Source organism: Schistocerca gregaria, chromosome 5, assembly GCF_023897955.1.
Source record: "Schistocerca gregaria isolate iqSchGreg1 chromosome 5, iqSchGreg1.2, whole genome shotgun sequence".
In the NCBI taxonomy this organism is placed as follows: domain Eukaryota; kingdom Metazoa; phylum Arthropoda; class Insecta; order Orthoptera; family Acrididae; genus Schistocerca; species Schistocerca gregaria.
The window spans coordinates 62,890,442-62,910,442 of record NC_064924.1 but is presented as its reverse complement, the minus strand read 5'-3'; the positions used below and the strand labels follow the sequence as shown (position 1 = coordinate 62,910,442).

The window sequence follows — 20,001 nt, the reverse complement described above, 5'->3', positions numbered from 1 at the left end:
CTTGGCTGCTAATGGAAACAGGCGGCAGGACTGGATGTATCCAATGGTGAGCACAGCATGAGGCCACGAAGCGTAGTTGAACAGCTTAGTCGACGAGTAGCTCACAATACTGCTACAGTGCTTGTTGAGTTGATGCAAAGCAGAGCAATGGTAACGATAAACAAATCAAACATTGCATTATATCCACAAGAACAGCTGCCGAAATTGACATTTCGTCAGAATGGAACTCAAGGAAGTCTGCAGAGTGAAAAAGAAGTAGCAGACGAAATATTAGCGTTTCTGCAAGATGGGTCAGTGGAAGGTATACGCTAGGCTGTGCGGACAGTTTACGGTACGTGAGGAGTACAATGATGACGATAAGTGCTTAACAAGTGAAAGCGATATCGAAAGGGATGTCAGCCATGTATTTCACCATCCTTGTCGGACAGGGAGCCCTCTCCAGTGAAAAGTAGTACAGGACGATCGTTGTCCAAGGAGCGGGTACTAAACATAATGACATACATGGAAACTGATCCGCAGCATAGAAAAAGAAAAGAAAAAAAAGGAAAAAGAAATATGAACGCCGCGCGGGGTTAGCCGAGCGGTCTAGGGCGCTGCAGTCATGGACAGTGCGGCTGGTCCCGGCGGAGGTTCGAGTCCTCCCTCGGGCATGGGTGTGTGTGTTTGTTCTTAGGATAATTTAGGTTAAGTAGTGTGTAAGCTTAGGGGCTGATGAATTTAGTAGATAAGTCCCGTAAGATTTTACACACATTTGAACAAATATGAACGGATTTCGAGTAAGACAGCAGCAATATGATCGTGTGGTGCACAAGAAAAACTAGCGATATTCAACACTTATTACAAAACCTGTTTCAAGGATGCTTGATACACTTTACAGTATGTGCATTATAGTGTTGTACTACGCTGTGCGCATCCATGTCCGCGCGACATAGATTACAATGATTTCGAGGGAAGCAGTGGATGATTGCATAACTTCAAACAGTGCTACAGAATTGGAAGACGTAAGATAACGTAATTTCAAACAAACCGTCAACTTGGCGATGCACAGAAAACTGCGGAATTGGCCCGAAAATTTGTAGATGAGGTAAACAAACTCGTCCCGTCGTCCAGTAAAGAATTTTTTTCAGCTCCGACCGATTGGAATTTCAAGAGGAAATGTATATGAAAGGAATCCTGGAAATCAGAGGTACCAAGAGAGTTGTATCAAGATTAACTAACATCAATGTCTTAAGGCATTCGTATACGACTATGCCAACTGTTAATCTGGATGGTAAATTGGCTGTAAAGTTATTTGCTGTGCAGCCAGAAGCTGTAGTGCTCTGCCCCCTTACGATTATTTCCCGTCTACATGATCTTGCAAAAGCGGTAGGGAATATTTACGTCACAGCAAGCAAGAGTGCGAAAACAGGCTATGAGAACTTCAGCTATGATATAAACTTTGCTTTTGCTCTATTGGTCACGATAACTTGCATTTGCTTCGATTTCTGGTCTGCGTATAAAAATCATATTCCTTTAGAGCAAACTATACCTCCTGACAAGGGTGTGACATTTTAGTTCACACCACCTGGAACCAATGGACAAATTCAGCCTCTGGATGTTTGTTTGTTCCGTGCCTATGAAACATATTGTCGGACTATCTACACCTACGCGTTAAAGGATAGCCAGTTTGACGATAAACTTCACGATAGATCGTTTCACTTACGGTGGCATGTGCTCACATTCCAACAGTGGTGCAAGTAAATGGTTTATTCTGAACATTTCTTGAATGTTGATGACGTCCATTTGGTGGAGTATAATACATACATCCTATAGAAGATGATCTCTGCACATTCCGGACACTCACATTCTGTCGGCCTCCTGATGCACGTGGTGAGTCATAGCAGCTAATATTTCTCATATCATTACTCTTAAAACAACACTTTCAGATGAGCCTTGCTAATGATTCTGCTTGTGACTTCACACTCAAGGGGTTTCTTGTGAAGGGCAGACAATTTACTGGCAATGGGCTTCACTATTTCCAGTTTTTCCCATCGCCGCCATAAACTCAATACGACACACAACACTACACGCACACGTGCACATCGACATCACAGCCACACGCACTCTATTGTTACTCTTGAGGTACAATAGACCCAGACCAACAAATAGCTACGTGGAAAGGTGCGGCAGGCTGCAAGCCAAATGATTAAATTAGTTATACACAGTGAAGTGAAAGCAACTGACCTGGCGGGCTGAGATCACAAGGTTCGCCGCACTAGATAACAGTAATCAAGTCGAGCAGGCGGTATCAAGCTCAGCTGACAAAATGAGGCTGCCGCCGGCACTAGATAAGACTTAACACACAAGCGTCCGTGTGCTCTGCTTCAGAAATGAGTCACTCACCTAATAAACAAGGTGCATTTGGACAACAGTTCGTCCGAACGTCATCGAAAAGAAAAAAATTGCATCGCAGAGCAGCCGTGTGGAAATCATTAAAGATACCTTCGCTTAGTCTAACCAGGAAAACTTGCTCTTTTACACTGCGGTACCAAAGGTCATGGGATACCTCCTAATATCGAATCGGACCTCCTTTAGCTCGGCTTGTTGCGGCAGCTCGACATGGCATGAACCCAACACTTCGTTGAAAGTACCCTGCGTAAATAGTGAGCCATGCTACCTCTACAGCCGTACATAATTGCTGATCTCCTGATTATGTATAATCATGCTCAAAAGTATCCGAACGACCTGAATTGCCTGAATCGCATTTCGCCTGATTCCCATGCAACCCACATAATGCAGCTGTCTAGCAGGTCCTCTAATCGCTATTTGGTACAGTCGTTCGACTATTTAAAATTGTTCTAACAAGTCACCACTAGAAAACACTGCTCTGTATCGCAATAACTCAGGATGTAAAGTAATACCACGATACTATAAATATCAGGGAACACGTTATCACAGATAAGACTGTCCTTAAGACTAGTAAGCTCACATTTATGACAATAAATGACATACCTGAAATGTTACCACTCTCATTATTACGTGAGATAGGTAATGCACGTAGTAAGGTCGTCGTGTTCAAGATTTCCTCATCCAAGTAACATACCGTACTTGTTACTTAACACAAAATGAAAAAAAAAATAAGTTATTCACGAGCAGCTAGTTGAGAATGTGTATGAACTTCAAATTATACGACGAACCGTCTCGTTCTGCATATGGATTTAAATCCAGGTCATGCAGACTAAGATTTCGTGACTGGCGGAAACTAACAGTCATTCTTGACTAGGCATACAGAGAGTAATATACCTAGATTTTAGACAGTATCAGTTACCAAATATCAACTTTAAATTACATAACGTAAACATTTTTAACGGACGCGAATTCCTACCCAGCATCTATTGTTCCTGATAATGAACTACGAGAGATGTAAAATATTGCTTCTTCACAAGTAACTTACTTGAAATGCCGTGAGGTAAATCTTTGTGTTGGACAGGGATTCGAACACAGAACCTAATCGGATTGTTATCGAAGCACAATCAACTGTGTTATATCGGATTTTCTTGGCAGTAGCTAGATGTTTTAACTGAAATGACGAGACGAAACATATTTTTTTTCCTTCCCACAACTCCAACCCGGCATCTATCGCTGTTATATTATAGAGAAAACGAACGTTAAATATGGGTTTGTTACTGCAGCAGCGACATGTGAATATGTCTGAACTAGAAATAATATGACGAAGAGTTCAGTGCTGACTGGGAATCAAGCCCCACACATATCGTTGTTGACTGCACACAAGCAGACGTCAGCTACCGAATTTTTCTCCATCAGCAGCTCGGAATAACATCCTTGAACTTTAGTGATCTCGAAAATAGTAATATGTCTCACTCGGAGTCAAAAACGTCAGAATCGTTAGTGTTGACAACGAATGAAAATGCATTAAAAATCAAAATTATTATTCATCAGCAGATAGGTGTTCTCATGCTAGAGTTTCATAATTCATAATGAAAACCTTAGTTCCGGGCCAGGATTCGAACCCATTTATGCGCAATATGTGGAAATTTTGAGGAATCTGCAGTTCTGAACAAACAACAAATTGTAGTCGAGCTGTATTGTCACGAAGGGATCAAATTCCGCGTCAAGGGCGGTCTGAGTTGCATTCCTAGTTCAGAACCAATTTTATCGGCATACAGAAGCTCAAAGTAAAAAAGATGAAATAAGTGTCCTGCAACCCTGCATAGCCTTTGTTCGTCACTAGAAATAGATAACTAGTATAAGAAAGAATACTGGTGATAGAGTTTCTACATGTCGCCACTCCTGACTTTATTGTGGTTCAACCTAACGTCTACTTGGTAGAGAAGGAATATCATATTTAATGTGAATTTCAGACCACAATACCATAATACCTTCTTCACTTGGCGTAGCCAGAAGCGAATAGAATCTGTCTCTCCTATCAAAAAGCATCGGCAGAAGTTGGAATCGAACCTAGACCGTCATTACATGAACCTATCATTAATCCTACAGACCACCAAATCTTTTTCTCGCTCACTCATTTTTCTATCATAACAACGATGCGGCACACTCGATGAGAATTCAGACACACAGGCTTCCTGTAGTGGTTTGCAGTATGTTCAGTACATTCATTTACTTGGTTGACCTAATCGCCATGAAGTGGCTGCCTCGGCTATCCAGTGCATACATTCGACTCTATTTTGTAGTCACCGGAATAAAATAAAGTCTGCCACTACACAGAACTGCCAACAGTGTAGGATGCAGAAATTTAAATAGGAAGTGTTCCTTTCCATTTGAGCTACTCTATTGCGCTATCTGTTTGTTGACACCGTCGTGCAGTGCAAAAGAAAAGCTGTAACTGTCTGTCTCTCAGAAGTCTAGATCCGGCCTTATGCATTACCTCACACCACTGTGGAATGCGGAAGTTTCAGGAGGAGCTGTTGTTGACTTCTGGAGGTGCTATAGCTACGTGACAGCTAGTCGCGTAACTGTGAGCGTCGCGCACTGTAGTTGAGGCGTCCCGAGTTCTGTTACATTCGATGCTACATTCTTTAAAACGCAATTCTGCTGTCTGCTGAAGTTATCAATTTAATGGAACTTTGAACATAATTCCCTTCACTTCTCAACACAAAATAGTCGCATGTGGAAAAAGGGCTAACTTCTGTGACATTTTGTTCTTTTCAGGTTTAATAGACGGCCAGGCAGCAGATGCATCTCGAAGCTTTTGTATTATGTATAGGGAGAGCGTATCGTGCTAAATAGTCAGAAAAGTACTTTCCACATTAGCTGTCGTCTGGTAGAGGCATTTTATTCTTCTTCAAACCTTGTTTGACAGCTTTTACTCAGAATAAGTTTTCTACATGCATGTAATCAATAAACTGCACGTGCATTGTCAGACTGTTACAGATAACATCAGAGAATTCTCACGTATCGTTGATGATTAATTTTTCTTTCATGTTTAGTATTGTTTTAACAACACTAAAATAAACCTTACGAAAATTGTCCACTGTATTATAAGAAATGAAACAAAACTACCCACGATAACCTTATGACGAAAGTCTGTTTTAATAAAACTGTGAATCTGTACACAAGCGTGCCTCTATCGGCACGAATTAGTAAAATACTATTCACTTAGATTTCGATTGGGTCTGTGTTTAATTGGTATGCTGTATCATACTCAACAGGAATGCAAGTGTGGCATTTCATAAATAAAATGTATTCATAGAAACCCAAAATTTGCTTGTCTGCAGCCGAAAGAGGCGTTACCTGTTGTGCAGCATTGTAAGTTTTTCACCATTGCAGTATGAGCTGAAAGTATTTTCTTGCGATTTGTTTATGAATTCATTTCCTTCATACTTATCACCCTGGCATGTGAGTCTTAAGTGAAGAACAATATTGAATTTCGTATCGTTGACAGTCGATTCGAATTTCTTCAGAGACGCTTGTATTGTGAAGCAGCTTGGCAGTCAGAAAGCCGAGATCTGTGACCACTAACACAAACAACATACTGAGTCGAGCTGCCAAGAGGATTTGGTGTTTGAAGGTTTTCTTCTGATTTCGTTAAAGAATTTTTCTGGTAATTCGCAGCTCTATAAAATAAACCACAAAAAAAGCTCGCACACGCTGACCCCTACTACGGTTACAACGTACGACTCCTTGAACCGTTGCCACACTAGACACGGGCGGTACCGCTGGGCTACGGACACTTTGCTGGCAACATGCCTCTCCCATCACGGTATTTGTCACTCAGCCTCATAACGCATCGTGAACGCATGAGCATTTTCTTCTAACAGGTGTAAGCATCTTATCTATGATTACACAATCTCCCAAACTAAAGCTTACTTTACAATTTTTAATAAATTTATCAGTATTTTACCTGACTGCTGCTGATTTATCTTTCTCGTGCCATTATTTTCTTGACAACCTATCATGAAATCTCACACTTCTGAGGATGAATAAGAACCATCTGTATGACAAACAAGCTCTAACAATCATCACACCAGTGCCATCTATATTACAAAGTTCTTCAACATTTGCTTTAATTTTCACCCTTCTAGCCAAACAAAGTATAGGTTCCAATGGCAGTACAGATCTCCTCTCTAGAAGTTCCCTTTACATCCTTCACTTTACAATACTTATTTTGTAGTATTAGGTTTGTAATTGCTAGTTTTTGTTTTCCACAAGTGAATCAATCATATACTCGCTAACAATCTTGTTGAACACGGTCTAATCTTGTTTAATACCCCTAGCAGACATTTTTTTACGGGGAAGGAGATTTTATTATATTTTTTGAGGACGTTTCTGCTGTTTTTGTTATTACATTTTGCTTGTATACCTTTGTTTTACCATCTTTATAACAAAAGACGCACAAATAAAATTAAAATTATCCTCATAATCCTTTTCTTCTTCTCTTTCACGGCGCTGCATTTCCTCTTCTTCAGAATGCATATTTCCATTTTTCTGTAAAGGACCTGAATACTCGCAGTCATCGGTAACTTCACTTAGAAGCTTTTCAATTTCCCACCAAATAGAGTGCGAACAAAAATAGGCTGTGTATATTGCCAGCCTGTGGTAGCAATAAATCCATAAACAATACAGCTGACAGAAGTTCCATCTTGAAAGTACATTGTGTACATTACAAAACGCTGCTTAGTGTAGCAATTGTTATTATTTTGACTTTATTTTCATTGGCTATAGGCGTATTACGGTTCAAAGGCCATTTTCAAGCACTCTGCAACATATAGTACGGTATTTAGATCCTATATCTGTGATTTTTCGTAACAAAATAATTATTTTGTACATTTGGCGTAAGATTTACTTCCATATTACGTAGTTGACACTCTTCCTGTTAGATATATTACTTGGTACGCTTTTAAGCAAAGCATAGACGAAATTATAAATTACTAACTGAGTAATGTCTCAGCAGTCGAATTTTTCTTTGTTGGCCAGTATCGCTAAGATCTTGTTAACATTTTGGAAGTTTGACAGGTTCGAGTTATGTCAGTGGTGTTACATCGTTAGCGATTTGTTTTTACAAATCTATGGAATTGTGTGATAGTAAAATATTTGCAGCTGTATATTACCCGTGGTCAATAATTTCAATAAAATTATCAAAATAGATTTTATAATTTAAATCGGTTTGTTCATTTAAATTTTTTTCTGGATATTTGCAGGTGTGTATATAGATTTCTATCTCTTCCAGAAAGTTCAATATTGGGACTTTTGATGTTACGTGCAGAATTTGCATCTTATTTTCAATCTGGTCTATGTTGTGATTTTCAGTTTTCACGTGGTTAAATGATGTAGATGGGTTTGTGTCACTGTTTCTGATATGTTCCCGGTATCTAATTTGGAAATTTCTGCGTGTTTTGCCTATATAGAATTTTCCGCAGTCATTACAATTAATTTTGTATACGCTAGGGTATGAATGCACTTGTAGTTTCGTATTTCAGGAGTTAATTTGTGTCTTTAGGTTGTGTGTAGTGCGGTATGCAAATCTAACTGTGGTCTTCTTTAGTAAAGCGTTAAGTTTTTTGGAATTATTAACTACATATGTCTGTGGTAGGTATGTTATTTTTTGTTTCGTTGGTGTCTCTCTGCTTAAGTTCATGTCGCTATGAATCTTAGTGTGAAACGGATTGTTGCGTTTATTGTAAATTTTGATGACTATGTTTCGACTGAAGTTATTTTGTTGTGCTATATATCTGAGGATTTATAACTCTTTTTGTATTGCAGATTGTTGTAATAGTAGGTTTCTCAGCCTGTTTATCATCGTATTAAAGTGTGCGTGTTTGTGTGTTCCAGGATGACAAGAATTTGCGTTAATTACGTTATCTGATGTTGTATGTTTTCTGTAGATATCAAATTGATGTGTATTATTAAAGTTTTTTATTGTAAGGTCCAGGAAGTTGATCGTTTTATTGTTCTCTGGTCCATTGTGAATTTCATGTTGGGGTGAAGTTCATTTAGTAGTTCGTGTATCTTCTGAATGTCTGTGTCAGAACCGTTCATTATGAGAAGCATGTCATCTACACAACGGAAATAATATACAATTTTTTTTTGTAAGTATGTTTGTGGGGCTAAATAATTTTTGTTCTAAAGTAAAAATATATCAGCTATGGTGCCAGCAGCTATGATACACCCCATGGCTACTCCACCCTTTTGGGTGTATATTGCGTTGTTAAATACTAAGTAGTTTTGGTTTAGTACTAATTTCAGCAGTTCAATGATCTCTTGTATCCCGGTAATGGGTAATTTTCTATATTGTAGCAAGTTGTGTTCTATAATATCAATTGTTTCATGTATAGGGACATTAGTGTATAGATTGGTGATATCAAAGGATGCGAATTTCCCATTCTCTGGAATTATTATATCTTTGGTGCTGTTTCTTAACATCTTTGAGTTTTTTATTGTGAACCGTTTTTGATATGTATAGTATTTTGAGAGGAGGGTGTTTCGTTTTCTACTAATGAGGTAGGATGGACTATCTATACAGTTAACCACTGGGCGTAATGGGATTTGGGTTTTATGGACCTCTGGTTGTCCACGCATTTTAGGTGTCCTTGGGCTCATTACTATGTATTTTTCTCAAAATTAATGAGATTTGTATGGCAGCTTTTCTTAACTTTTTTTGGTTTGTGCGGTATATTTGTTGGTAGGATTTCTATTAATTACAGTGATGTTGTTAGCTGTGAAAAAATCCTCTACTCTGTTTATATAGTCATTATGGTTTATTATGACCAAACTATTTCCTTTATCTGCTTTAATTGCTCTTGTGCCGTTTGTGATGAGTTTTTGGTTTATGCTACTAGGCGTGATGTGCTCTAATTTTGTCTGTTGGTTGTATCTGTGATTGTAGGTTAATGTTTTTTTTTATATAGTAGGTGATGCTTGAATTGTTATTTCGTTTTGTGGTCTGACTGATAGATTTGTTGTGTCGATTGCGACTTTGGTTGTAGCTATGAGGTTTTTTATTATCTCATGTTTGGTTTTGGTTGGAAGTTATATTTTATGCCCTTATCGAGTAATTTATGTTCATCAGTTGTGAAACTGATATCTGTTAGGTTTGTAGATCTTGCGTGGAACTGGAAAGGTGATGTACGTGTCTGCTATGGTCTTTTTTCAGGGTATTGTGTGTGTAGTAAACGCTGCAGTTTCTTTTGATGGGTATATCGCAATTGTTTGTTTGTATAATACACAAATTTGTCTATAAATTTAGATAACTGATCGAAAATTAAAGGACTGACACTATTACTAGGACACAAGTGCACTAAATAAATATCTTGATTCACAAACTTTTTCTGTTCCAATTTATCCTTGCATTCTTGCTCTTTCTGTAAACACTGAGCTGACGTGAACACAAAGTACATATACAACAATTTTTTTAATTGTTTGACGGCTTAGTCACTTGCATTTTAAGCATATGCTGTCACTTGTCGGCAATATATTTTTAGCGAGAAATATTTGTCATCACTCGTTAATGTTATTTGAATTTTTTAAATTAACACAGCTTCAGAGTATGAATCATCCTTGCATATCCTTTATATCACGTTGAATTTATCTTGAGGATCAGTTTTTATCCAGTCATATGGTTTCTTCAGTTTCCACTCCGCTCAGTGTTTCACCATTCTAATCCAGCCACAAAGTTCGTTATTAAGTTAACGCCTATTTATTACCAAGGACAAAAAACTCTACTAAAAGCTACTCACTGTCATTCACAAAACAGCAAAAATAGGAAATACGACAAGCTATAACAGACTGCAGCTAACAATAATGCTTTAACAGTGTCAGAACGATGGAGTGTTTCCACCCAGACCTAAATGTGCCGGGAATCAGACGATTTCAGTTGCCCAGTGGCAAAGAAGGGTGCGAACATGGTTACAGACTGTTTACAGTGATGGCTAGAGATATGCTTAAATCTGAAATTGAAGTTCCAATGTGTGAATGCGAATAGCATTTCTTTATTCGCGTGAAATACTATAACTGCTACTTTACAAAGTCTGTTAAATGTAAATAGGTTAGTGTACCTGGATGTGGTTTTGTACATACGTGGTCGTAACGTAATTTTCTGTACAATATACTTACTTTCAACATAAATAAACGGCTGAATAATATTCAAATTATTTTTAATTAATGGACATCATGACACCTTTTCAGTAAAACGGAATGCAAATAGACGCTAAAATCTGACCATTTTCCTTTCTTCACATACCTGTACAACTTTTATCCTGAAGTGTGTACCCCGGAAGGCACAACAGCTTACTTAGCGTCTGGATCAACTTCATCCACAGTAATATATTAGTGAGTTGTAAGGAATGGAAAGGATAAGTAGTCCACTCAGGACGTAATTAAACTATTGTGTACAATGCTTATTTGAACTTTGGCGAGGCCCCTTAGGATATGTCCACTCTCTTTGGGTATGTGCGTCAAGGTTGTATACCACTGCTTTGGTTCAAATGAAAGTACTGCACACTATGTTCACTCAGAAGAATGAATGGATACCTTAATAAAAATAAAACACTAAAGAATGGTTCCAGTTAAAACAATAAATACATGGTTCAGCAGACAGAAAAATTATAGAGTGTTTTCAGTTGAAAAGAAAGAAAGAATAATTTAGTGAATAAGATGTAAATATATCATAATGCAACCTGACCCGACTGAATCGATTGTTTCGTTCGGATTCACTCAAAAGAACGAATAAGTAATGTGACTGACATACAAAACTATAACGGAATGAGTTGATTGTTTTTCAACAAACGACTAAATCGAATGGTTTCATTAGGTTGTTCCCATCTTAAAGCTTCGAAGAGATAGATAGGCTTTTGTACACGCAGATGTGGCTGTAGATGTAGGCCTAGATGCAGATACATCCTGAAAGGAATTTTCATTCTGAGTCTGACAATTTCACCAAAACATACACACAAACGCGCGCGCGCGCACAACGCACCACGAAGAGGCTATTCGAATTGGTCCCAAACTGATATTAATGCAAATATCGATGGAAAATGCAAAACTGCTGTAAACTTTGTCGGCTGATGGATAAATGGGTGCAGCGCAATTTCACCGCGCTTAGGCAGTGATGATAAACAGGTGACGTACGATACCAAAGCATAAAATCTTTGCGAATTTGGTTCCACGTGTTCAGTTAGACGAATAATGCCTCGCAGACAGGCGCATGAATAATATATACGGATGTCAATGTTTGAGAGGAGATGTAGTTGGGCTCAAACAAGCCAGTGGAGTAATAGGCGAGTCGCTCGATATTTGAATAGAAGCAATGCCACTACTCGATGATGTTGGCAAGTATGGGTGAACCACGACCGTAGACAGCGTGGAAAAGGAAGTGGTCGAACTAGGTAGACGACTGGACGCGAGGACCGAGCAGTCGCTAGAGAGGCACTCAGAGATTCGTGTTCATCGCTACAAACGATCCGATATGGAACAGGTGTTTCAGTGACAGCAAGGGCCATAAATAGACGGCTCACGGATAAGGGACCGAGTTCTCGGCGTACCTGTGCCGACTATCGTCGATCTCTATAGATCCAACAAGCAGGTGGTGTGGGGAAGATTCGGCCTGGAATCTCATTGACTACAGTGATGAGTCCCACTTCGAACTGAGCCCTGGTGACCTGTGGAGACGTGTCTGGAGAAGCCACATACACCAGTGGGATACCAACCTGACTATTGTCCGCCCTTCTGCCTGACAACCAGGAGTGACGATCTGTGATGCTATTTCATGTCAGAGGAGGATCCTGTTGGCTATTCGAGGATATTCTGCGTGCAATCATGAGCTTAGATTTCAGCAAAATAATGCCCGCCCGCAACCTGCGAGAGTTTCTACTGCTTGCCTTCGTGCTTTCCAAACCCTATTTTGGCCAGTGCGGTCGCCGGATCTCTCACCAACTGAGAACGTTTGGAGCAACACGGGCTGGGCCCTGCAACCAGCTCGGGATGTTGACAATCAAAAGCGCTAATTGGACAGCACTTGGTGTGATATCCCTCAGAAGGACATCCAACAACTCTATGAAACAATGCAAGGTGAATACCTGCTTGCATAACGACCAGAGGTGGAGCAATGCGGTGTGGACTTTCTCAATTTGTAAAATTCTTTCTTCTGAATAAATCATCCAATTTTTCAGAAATCGTGAGAATTTGTTTGTTTGTACATGTACATCGCATCTACTGATTTACATCTCATTGGATAATTCATTCGTGGAGCGTCTTTCTTCTTTTTGTCATAGAACGTTATGACCCTGAATCAATCCAGATTGACGTCTTCCACCTACCTGAGTCGTTTATAGCCAGTTATTGCTTGCTGTCTTTGTTTAATAATATTGTCATCTTAAGCAGTACCATAGCACCACACTCAGAAGTTAGCTAGCGATAGTGTTTGACAATGGCTATCACCTACACTCCCCCATGAACCATGGACCTTGCCGTTGGTGGGGAGGCTTGCGTGCCTCAGCGATACAGATAACCGTACCGTAGGTGCAACCACAACGGAGGGGTATCTGTTGAGAGGCCAGACAAACATGTGGTTCCTGAAGAGGGGCAGCAGCCTTTTCAGTAGTTGCAGGGGCAACAGTCTGGATGATTGACTGATCTGGCCTTGTAACATTAACCAAAACGGCCTTGCTGTGCTGGTACTGCGAACGGCTGAAGGCAAGGGGAAACTACAGCCGTAATTTTTCCCGAGGACATGCAGCTTTACTGTATGATTAAATGATGATGGCGTCCTCTTGGGTAAAATATTCCGGAGGTAAAATAGTCCCCCATTCGGATCTCCGGGCGGGGACTACTCAGGAGGATGTCGTTATCAGGAGAAAGAAAACTGGCGTTCTACGGATCGGAGCGTGGAATGTCAGATCCATTAATAGGGCAGGTAGGTTAGAGAATTTAAAAAGGGAAGTGGATAGGTTAACGTTAGATATAGTGGGAATTAGTGAAGTTCGGTGGCAGGAGAAACAAGACTTCTGGTGAGGTGAATACAGAGTTATAAATACAAAATCAAATAGGGGTAATGCAGAAGTAGGTTTAATAATGAATAAAAAAAATAGGAGTGCGGGTAAGCTACTACAAACAGCTTAGTGAACGCATTATTGTGACCAAGATAGACACAAAGCCCATGCCTACTACAGAAGTACAAGTTTATATGCCAACTAGCTCTGCAGATGATGAAGAAATTGATGAAATGTATGATGAGATAAAAGAAATTATTCAGGTAGTGAAGGGAGACGAAAATTTAATAGTCATGGGTGACTGGAATTCGTCAGTAGGAAAAGGGAAAGAAGGAAACATAGTGGGTGAATATGGTTTGGGGCTAAGAAATGAAAGAGGGAGCCGTCTGGTAGAATTTTGCACAGAGCATAACTTAATCATAGCTAACACTTGGTTCAAGAATCATAAAAGAAGGTTGTATACATGGAAGAATCCTGGAGATACTGAAAGGTATCAGATAGATTATATAATAGTAAGACAGAGATTTAGGAATCAGGTTTTAAATTGTAGGACATTCCCAGGGGCAGATGTGGACTCTGACCACAATCTATTGGTTATGACCTGTAGGTTAAAACTGAAGAAACTGCAAAAAGGTGGGAATTTAAGGACATGGGATCTGGATAAGCTGAAAGAACCAGAGGTTGTACAGAGTTTCAAGGACAGCATAAGGGAACAATTGACAGTAATGGGGGAAAGAAACACAGTAGAAGAAGAATGGGTAGCTCTGAGGGATGAAGTCGTGAAGGCAGCAGAGGATAAAGTAGGTACAAAGACGAGGGCTGCTAGAAATCCTTGGGTAACAGAAGAAATATTGAATTTAATTGATGAAAGGAGAAAATATAAAAATGCAGTAAATGAAGCAGGCAAAAAGGAATACAAACGTCTCAAAAATGAGATCGACAGGAAGTGCAAAATGGCTAAGCAGGGATGGCTAGAGGACAAATGTAAGGATGTAGAAGCTTATCTCACTTGGGGTAAGATAGATACTGCCTACAGGAAAATTAAAGAGACCTTTGGAGAGAAGAGAACCACGTGTATGAATATCAAGAGCTCAGATGGCAACCCAGTTCTAAGCAAAGAAGGGAAGGCAGAAAGGTGAAAGGAGTATATAGAAGGTTTATACAAGGGCGATGTACTTGAGGACAATATTATGGAAATGGAAGAGGATGTAGATGAAGACGAAATGGGAGGTAAGATACTGCGTGAAGAGTTTGACAGAGCACTGAAAGACCTGAGTCGAAACAATGCCCCCGGAGTAGACAACATTCCATTAGAACTACTGACGGCCTTGGGAGAGCCAGTCATGACAAAACTCTACCAGCTGGTGAGCAAGATGTATGAGACAGGTGAAATACCCTCAGACTTCAAGAAGAATATAATAATTCCAATCCCAAAGAAAGCAGGTGCTGACAGATGTGAAAATTACCGAACTATCAGTTTAATAAGTCATAGCTGCAAAATACTAACGCGAATTCTTTACAGACGAATGTAAAAACTGGTAGATGCGGATCTCGGGGAGGATCAGTTTGGATTCCGTAGGAATGTTGGAACACGTGAGGCAATACTGACCTTACGACTTATCTTAGAAGAAAGATTAAGAAAAGGCAAACCTACGTTTCTAGCATTTGTAGACTCAGAAAAAGCTTTTGACAATGTTGACTGGAATACTCTCTTTCCAATTCTGAAGTTGGCAGGGGTAAAATACAGGGAGCGAAAGGCTATTTACAATTTGTACAGAAACCAGATGGCAGTTATAAGAGTCGAGGGCATGAAAGGGTAGCAGTGGTTGGGAAAGGAGTGAGACAGGGTTTTAGCCTCTCCCCGATGTTATTCAATCTGTATATTGAGCAAGCAGTAAAGGAAACAAAAGAAAAATTCGGAGTAGGTATTAAAATTCATGGAGAAGAAGTAAAAACTTTGAGGTTCGCCGATGACATTGTAATTCTGTCAGAGACAGCAAAGGACCTGGAAGAGCAGTTGAACGGAATGGACAGTCTCTTGAGAAGAGGATATAAGATGAACATCAACAAAAGCAAAACGAGGATAATGGTTTGTAGTCAAATTAAATCGGGTGATGCTGAGGGAATTAGATTAGGAAATGAGACACTTAAAGTAGTAAAGGAGTTCTGCTATTTAGGAAGTAAAATAACTGATGATGGTCGAAGTAGAGAGGATATAAAATATAGACTGGCAATGGCAAGGAAAGCGTTTCTGAAGAAGAGAAATTTGTTAACATCGAATATTGATTTATGTATCAGGAAGTCGTTTCTGAAAGTATTTGTTTGGAGTGTAGCCATGTATGGAAGTGAAACATGGACTACAATTAGTTTGGACAAGAAGAGAATAGAAGCTTTCGAAATGTGGTGCTATAGAAGAATGCTGAAGATAAGGTGGATAGATCACGTAACTAATGAGGAGGTATTGAATAGGATTGGGGAGAAGAGAAGTTTGTGGCACAACTTGACTAGAAGAAGGGATCGGTTGGTAGGACATGTCCTGAGGCATCAAGGGATCACAAATTTAGCATTGGAGGCCAGCATGGAGGGTAAAAATCGTAGAGGGAGACCAAGAGACGAATAGACTAAGCAGATTCAGAAGGATGTAGGTTGCAGTAGGTACTGGGAGATGAAGAAGCTTGCATAGGATAGAGTAGCATGGAGAGCTGCATCAAACCAGTCTCAGGACTGAAGACAACAACAACAACAACATCACCTACAAAGATCTAAATTATTTTAGATTGACAAATTTAAAAAAAATACATTCGAGATTTAAAGTTTCAGTTTCTATTTATTTATTTATTTGTTTAACATTTTAGATAGACAACACGGTTCAAAAGTTGTGTACATTGATGGCTTCCAGCAAGGGGACTCCCTTGGGCATTGATTCATCTTCCCCGAACGTGTCTTCAGAATTAACTTTGTCCTACAGCGTATTTTCCGCAGAGCTCTATGCAGTTCTGAGAGCAATGGAGCAGACAAGACGTCTTCAGGGCAAACAGTTTCTCATCTGCTCAGATTTCCCTAGCGCTCTACAGCCGTTGCACCGCATGTACCCAGCAAAGAAAATGTTCCAGTTCATACATGACCAAATGTATAAATTACGGAAAAAGGAGTTGTCATTCTGCTAGCTTCCAGGTCACGCTGGAATTTAGGGAAATGAACAGGTAGACTAAACCGCCAAGGAGGCCTGCAGGAAACATAAATTTACACAACGTGCCATTACCCTGCAAGCTATCATTTCGCTGGGGAGTCACGCTCCCATGCAGTTGATGGAGGAGGAGTGACCGGCAGTGACGGACAGTAAGCAGGGGGCCTGTGAAGCCAACCGGCCCCCCGTGGCCTTTCCTCGTGCCAGTCACTCCAGCGGACAGAAGCAGCTCTGACTTGCCTACGAAGTGGGCCCTGACCCCTAAAACATGGCTTTTTAATCTACCAGTCTCTGATGCCTCTGGCGTACATATCGCTGTACGCCACATTTTAACTGAGTTCATTTTGCGGGATCTCTCCTGTATTTCAGATGATGACGAAACGAGCGTCGTCAAGCTCTTAGAAGTTTGTGACGTGTCTGGGCACTGACTCACGATTTTAGGCTGAAGACTGTAGCGTGCTTTAGTGAGTGGTTGGCTCATCCCTTTTATTCCAGCGATCAGTCAGCTGGCAGGTGTCTGCTACCATCTTTAAATTATTTCCATTGCTTTTTACCTTTTTACTGCATCACATTTGAGGCCGTGATTTTGAGCGTCTCTCCTATGGGTCGTCCAGCGTATTTTCTCTGGTGTTTCGGAAGGTATTTTCAATTTCATTTTTGCTAATCACATCTTTCATACGACGCCCAGCATCGATGAAAAGCGTCGGTTTTTTCCCCGTTACAAGCAGAACGATTTTTAAAGTGGAATTTTACGAGCCCGTTCGATAGAGCGGTCCCATAGTTGTAATTCGTTTTATCGATTTGTGTTAACAGGAACAGTAAATTACGAAGAAAAATCAGTACTCCAGTCGCGACTGAGCAACGCTTTTGCATGGCGATAACAGCGGGCCAGAGTGGTGGTGGTGCTGTTGCTAGAGTACCGGTTCTTCTTCGTGTTTTACAGTCTCTGCTAATACACATAGATAGAAGAAACATCGCACTAGACTAATGTGGAACAGTTTTGTCAAACTGGCACAAAAATTCCACTTCAGAAATCACTTTGTTCGTAATTGGGCGTCGCATGAAAGACATGAGATGAGGAGCAGCATTTATTTGGGCTGACTCCAGCTACACGTTGGAGAAAAGGAATTGCAGATACCTGCCGAAACAAAACACCAGAGAAAATGAGCCTCTTAGGCGAGACACCATATATTGGAACGGGTACAAGTGCAGATATTTTTTATGTGGTATCTTAATATGTACACACTTTATTGTATTCGATGTTATTTTTCTTCGTCGAACAGTCTTCCCACAAACACATCATAAACTTCACAACGTGATGTTTTCTGCGCAGCTGCAACTACACTACTAAATGGACTATACCTGTCAGTATAGACTAACCACTTCGCTTTCACACTTAAGCAACTGACCTGTTGCCCAGGAGACAATAGCCATTCAGTGCTTTCTCTTGCCACATGTGGCAGGTGGTTATAAATAAAGTGCAACCACTCTCAGAGTTCCAGTGTGGGCTGTAATTATCGTAAGACAGCGAAACTTGGTAGATACTCTAATACGTTAATGTGGAACCAACTTACCTGGAAAAAAATTTGTTCCAGTTTTGACCACCAGGTGCATATCTGGCGATGTACAGCATCTTGTTGACGTCTCCAGTGCTCAAACTGAACAAATTGTTTAAGCGGCGGTTAATAATAAAAATCAACATTGTACCTTTCTCACTTGTTGGAATATTTCTGCCCACACACCATTCCTAATCCATTACATACGGAAACATTCCTATAAGATATTCTTGCACTTACAGCGCCAAATTTGCACCTGATGGCAATAATGTGTACAAATTTTTTCCAGTGTAAATAGGTTCTGCATTAAAGCATTAAAATGTATACCATGTTTCGGTGCACATATGATAATTACTGCCAACTCTGTGAGTAGCTGCACTTTAATTATAGCGACTGGTTCTTGCAGTACTAACCACCCTAAAAACATACAGCTTGTAATACTTATAACTATTAGTCTATCCATGACGTAAATACTGATATATGTTGTTCAGTATACTACCCTCAGTCACTAATAGAAATTTCTCCACTTTTACCTGTTACACCGCGTGTGTGTGTGTGTGTGTGTGTGTGTGTGTGTGTGTGTGTGTGTGTGTGTGTGGGTGGGTGGGTGGGTGGGTGGGTGTGGGTGGGCGGGTAGGTGTGGGTGTGTTTAAATTTTTAGAATGTCTTTGGTGCTTTTATTGGTAGTTTCCATTTTAATATCCTTGCGACGTTTATCCACACTCATATTATTACATTTTGGTTAGGAGAGTAGCCAAAATACCGGATTAAGGAAGTCCCGGGCACTCTCATGAAAGATTTTCGATTAGTTGCAACCACCTTCGCAGGAGGTGTCCAATAGAACCTAGTCGAAGGCGAACAAATTCTCTCTGTATCTGTTGCTTTGGTTGTTTGTGACACCGTTCGTTGAACTATTTAGGTGAGCCACGTATCGCCCCACTAATCTTTTAACGAGTTCTGTCGAAGAAAAAGGTACATATTTCCATCTGAAGGAAAAGGAGTTGCGCCAGTATCTCGACATGGACGCTAAAAATGTTAAGAGATGTCAAGTATGGCGTATAATAGTCGCCTGAACGTGCACTACTGCTGCTAACTTTCCTTGGATGCCTTGAACCGATTGTGAAGCTTGAGAGCTACCTACACCATACATCTGCCGATTTCAATTCCTTGACTCTCAGTGACCATGTGCTCTGTGTTTTCTTGCCACAAGAGTTACGTGTCGCGGAGGATAGATGGACCGAAAGCTGCGCAGCGCCTGCTGTCCCTGTTACGCCTACAGACGACGACCGTTAATGTGAACGTAACGACGGCGAGAGCTCGTTAAGAGCCAGGCAGCGCTCTGCAATCCATGGTCTGTGGCCGTTAGATCCTGGTGGCTTCCTCAGACGAGGTTACTCGCGACGAAACATCGCCTCACGTGAGGCACCTATAGAAACAAAAACTCGAAAGGTAAAAAGTGACCAAGACTGTAACTGTCTTCCTTCATTCCTTTTATACGTTCATTACCCCACGTTAGTTCTACTCGTTACGTGTTGCGCTCACTTCAGCGATACTCCAGGATGGGTCGCACGAGTGATTTGCAACATTTCCGGTTGTACATCACACTACAAGGATACTGGAGAGGTTGCGTCAAAATTACGCGCCAGTGTAACTGAGACGGGCAGTCCTCATTTTGAACAGTTGATACTAGTTTCATTTGTTGCTAAGAATATTTCTTGTTACGTCAATAAAAACCCAACTACTAATTTCCAACCATTCGTTCCTCATCTCAAATTGCGCACTTTAGGATGCTCTACCATCCTCAAGGCTTATGATT

At 40.4% G+C, this 20,001-nt stretch overlaps 1 protein-coding gene across 6 annotated transcripts in view; it reads right to left on the bottom strand.

The window, feature by feature from the left end:
* Positions 1 to 20,001, bottom strand: part of LOC126272615 (protein rolling stone-like) — a 154,056-nt gene that overhangs the window by 110,984 nt on the left and 23,071 nt on the right. Inside the window, exon 1 of one of the 6 annotated variants that reach the window (XM_049975570.1) lies at positions 2,224 to 2,306. The exons of the other annotated variants lie outside the window; for them this stretch is intronic. The gene's annotated coding sequence lies outside the window, so the exon portion shown is untranslated. Of the gene's footprint in view, positions 1 to 2,223; positions 2,307 to 20,001 lie in introns of those variants that run through there. 6 annotated transcript variants of the gene reach the window in all.